The sequence below is a fragment of the Chanodichthys erythropterus genome, chromosome 21 (assembly GCF_024489055.1).
Source record: "Chanodichthys erythropterus isolate Z2021 chromosome 21, ASM2448905v1, whole genome shotgun sequence".
Lineage (NCBI taxonomy): Eukaryota > Metazoa > Chordata > Actinopteri > Cypriniformes > Xenocyprididae > Chanodichthys > Chanodichthys erythropterus.
Genome location: NC_090241.1, coordinates 27,583,805 through 27,588,318, shown reverse-complemented (window position 1 = coordinate 27,588,318; position 4,514 = coordinate 27,583,805). Strand labels below are relative to the sequence as shown.

The window sequence follows — 4,514 nt, the reverse complement described above, 5'->3', positions numbered from 1 at the left end:
ATGCTTTAAATAACATCAGCAGTTACTGTAATAGGGATTAGATCTGCTTTTTAAATAAGCTAGAGAGATATTAGCAACAAGGAAAACTAATTGCTTTGAATGCATGTCCACGTGTACGGCTTGACATTATACATGTGCAGAGACATGTCTGCTGTTTTACAGAAAATTGTAAGCAGCAACCACCAGCCCAAAATAACCATTTCCCTTTTTTCACTTCCGTGAACACTTGCTGTGGAGCTCTTAAAGGGTTAGTTCACCCAATAATGAAAATTCTGTCATTTATTACTTACCGTCATGCCCTTCCACACCCGTAAGACCTTCGTTAATCTTCAGAACACAAATTAAGAATCCGATGGCTCCGTGAGGCCTCCATAGGGAGCAATGACACTTCCTCTCTCAAGATCCATAAAGGTACTAAAAACATATTTAAATCAGTTCATGTGAGTACAGTGGTTCAATAATTATTATTATAAAGCGACAAAATTACAAAATAACGGCTTATTTAGTGATGGACGATTTCAAAACACTGCTTCAGGAAGATTCGGAGCACAAATGAATCAGTGTATCGAATCATGATTCAGATCGCGTGTCAAACTGCCAACGGCTGAAATCACGTGACTTTGGCGCTCCGAACAGCAGATTCGACACATGTTCTCCGATGCTTCCTGAAGCAGTGTTTTGAAATCGGCCATCACTAAATAAGTCGTTAGCCTATTTATTTATTTTTTTGGCGCTCCAAAAATATTCTCGTCGCTTTATAATATTGAACCACTGTACACACATGAACCGATTTAAATATTTTTTAGTACCTTTATGGATCTTGAGAGAGGAAGTGTCATTGCTCACTATGAAGGCCTCACAGAGCCATCGGTTTTCAACTGAAGTATCTTAATTTGTGTTCTGAAGATTAACGAAGGTCTTACGGGTGTGGAAGGGCATGAGGGTAAGTAATAAATGACAGAATTTTCATTTTTGGGTGAACTAACTCTTTAAAGAAGTCTGATACCTGAAACTCATGTTTGAACTATAATAATGATGCGTTCACGTGGCGATGTTTCATCTGCTTGGTACATATATTTTTTGGGGAGACTGTCACACTTTTTCCTCAGTAAACATTTCTCAGATTTATTTTCAATGTCAATTTTGTATATAGAGTGTTATATTGTAAATAGAATATTACCATGATTGCCTTGAAAATACAATTCATTATACACTTAAAGTTTGCTAACAAGTTGCCCCAATAGCAGAGGTACAGTTTGGGTTAAGTTTTCTCTATATATGTGTACTTGCCCCAACCTGACATGAATAAAAAATAACCTTGTCCTGACAACAAAGTTTCCAATATTTCAGTAAATATCTCCATTACAATAGTTCCTCTTACCTTGCCAGTGTGGTTTTATTATGTTGATGAACTACAAAAACATAACATGGGAATTTTAGTTTATAGGACAATTAAAAAAAAAAAAAAAATTGAGAGGATTTGAACTAGGTGTTTGAAACCAATACAGAAGAAGTATTAGAGGCACAAGCATGTATGTAATTGTACTTTCAACTCTTTTGAAACCTTGTACTTTTTAAACCTTTTAGTTGGTAGCCCTTGCAACAACTTTCCTGTGTGACAATCAGGCCTGGTTTCCCCTATGTCTTTGTAATTGGTTTTACTTGACTTTAGATCAATAGGAACTTGGGCGCCTTGTCATTCTAATCAACTTTAAAAAGCCAAACATGGATGTCATCATCATAGAGGAAATACTGTACACAGCAAAAAGATCAATAGTCAAATGCCCAGTGTAAACTGGGCCTGTTCTATATTTCTTTTTTTTTTATTTTTCACCCAAATGTGTAGGAAGACAAGTCAAGAGTTTGAGAACAGAATGTGAATGATCCTCTATTGTATGATGAGCAAAAGGCTCATTGTTTTGGAGAGACAGAGTGAAAAATAAACTACCCACACACATAGACTCTCCATGGACTGCTAACGTCATAATTATTAGATATTCTTGTGAGATACACTTGGCTCACGCCCTAGTCGCATGACCTTTACATTAGCCTGCGTCATCGCTCTTTATAAAAACACCAACAAACTTGCTTGTAGGGGCACATCATGTAAATGGATATAGTTTACAAATATGAGTTTGATTTGTACTGTAGGTCATGTGCTCCACAGGTCTGTCCATCTGTTTGGGGAGTCAGTACAGACGCTAATACATAACTCATTGGCTGAACCAATGAATCCAACAGTATAGATAGTCAGTCTTTAAAACACAGATGTTTATCTTAAGCAAGCAATGGCTAGTGTTTACTTTGACTTGACCCTAATTGTGTGTCACTCAATTTTTAATGTCAGATCCATTCACTCACTGCCATTTTAATTGGGAATTAATGGTCATGTGGAATTAATGGCTCTCTTTCACCATCCTGAATTACTGCCTGGACATTCTCAAAACTGACTGAGTGAGATATTTATATAGGAGTGGCTGCTGTGATTTTCAGTAGGATGTTGATGATTCACACTCTCCTGGGTGTTCACATGCCCAATTTCATATGTGCATAGGAGCCCAGGTGGAGCTTGAGGCCTTTGTGGAGACTTTTCATGACTGTAAACTGAAACAGAAGTGTGGATGCTCAAAACAGAGGCATATCTGGACATTTGAGGCTTTAGTCCACCAGTGCCATGTTAAAATGCAAAGCTACCTACAAGAAATCAGTATTTTTAAATCAGCTATAACTGCTGCAAGGTTAATCAAAATCAAACCAAATCTCCAAACTGCTTGACTGACCTGTGGGTTTGCTGGAGTCTATCCCATCTCAACCAGAAGACTGGGAAAACACCATTGACAGACTGGTCAGTCCATCACAAGTAAAATAAAATAAAGATAGAGAAAAGATACAGTTAACCTAAACATAAAATTGTTGATTATTACTGTACATCTCATCAGATCGGTTTTGCAGAACTGGAAGTTCTTCAGTGGTGTGTTTTCTTCATTTCAAACTTTTATGAACTGCAGAATAGGAAACCACTCTTGGGACATTACATCATTGGCAGCCTCATGTCTTCCTTCTCAGTCCAAATGCATACTCGAGTGAATATACAAACTGTGGTTACACTTTATTTTAAATTAGCCGTGTTATAGTGTTATTACACTTTTAAAGGGTTAGTTCACCCAAAAATGAAAATTCTGTCATTTATTACTTACCCTCATGCCGTTCCACACCCGTAAGACCTTTGTTAATCTTCAGAACACAAATTAAGATATTTTAGTTGAAATCCGATGGCTCAGTGAGGCCTCCAATGTCATTTCCTCTCTCAAGATCCATAAAGGTACTAAAAACATATTTAAATCGGTTCATGTGAGCACAGTGGTTCAATATTAATATTATAAAGCGACGAGAATATTTTTGGAGCGCCAAAAATAACAAAATAACGACTTATTTAGTGATGGCTGATTTCAAAACAATGCTTCAGGAAGCATCAGAGCACAGTGAACGGATTTAAATACGTTTTTAGTACCTTTATGGATCTTGACATTGCAGGAAGAGGACTGTGAAACTTTGGGGCGTTGATGGAAATTATCTACTTCTGTTTTGATCATCATTCTGAATCCGATTCAAAAAATGTGATTTTGATATACTGCATGTTCAGATGTTCATACAACAAAATATTCTGGGGGCCATGAAAGTTTTGTAAAAATGATCAAAAATGCTGGCAGTGGCTGGCAACGTTTTACAAACATGCTGGCAAGGAAAGGAATTTATGTTTTAAAGAAAAAAAACTGCCATTTCGATGATTAAAGTTGAGTTCTAAGGGATAAAATTATAGACTGCAGGGGTACTTTAATCTTTTTGCAATTTTTAAAACAAAGGGTTTTTTTGCTAATTTATGTTTATTATTATTTTACATTACAAAGTACTTTTGTATAATTTTGTATTGTACTTTTTTTTATTATTTGTATTTATTTTGTGCCTTTAAAACATTTTCTACAAAAGAACCATCTAGAAAAAAAATTGAGGCTACAGAGAAGCATGTGTGAGAAACACTTACAAACCTTTAGGAGGGTCACAGGCATCAATAGACCCCGTGCTGTCTGCTGTTCCTGGAACCAGTAGCACTTAATAGCCATCACCCCCTAACCACTTACACACACTCATACGCACCCACTAACCGTCTCACACACACTACTCTATGGATAAACAAAAGCTGTTCAGAGATTTCTTCTACAGATAAGCTGAATGGGTAGGATGCATGCTACTGGAATGCGACCAGAAGGAGCTTGTTTTGAATGAGATCCAGACATTAACAAAGTCTCAGCTCAAGGAAAAAGAGTTTGCTGAAGAAATGAAAGCCTTTCGTTCAACATTCTTACTTAACAGATATATAAAACCACTCATGCCTGATGCCCTTCCATTATCCAGATGTGTCTGATTCGTAGAACATCTGGTTTTGTATTTTCTGTCTGGTATGTGTCTCACACGGAACATTGTGAACACGTGCAGCAGTGTGTTTGTATCGTAGT

General features: G+C 36.8%; 1 long non-coding RNA gene across 1 annotated transcript; it reads right to left on the bottom strand.

The window, feature by feature from the left end:
- Positions 1-1,009: 1,009 nt before the first annotated feature.
- LOC137011516 (uncharacterized) lies at positions 1,010-3,464 on the bottom strand. Its single transcript, XR_010893484.1, has 3 exons — positions 3,198-3,464; positions 2,781-2,842; positions 1,010-2,604 (listed from the first exon to the last, which is right to left on the bottom strand). It is a non-coding gene; the product is annotated as an uncharacterized lncRNA (long non-coding RNA).
- Between the last annotated feature and the right edge of the window lie 1,050 nt (positions 3,465-4,514).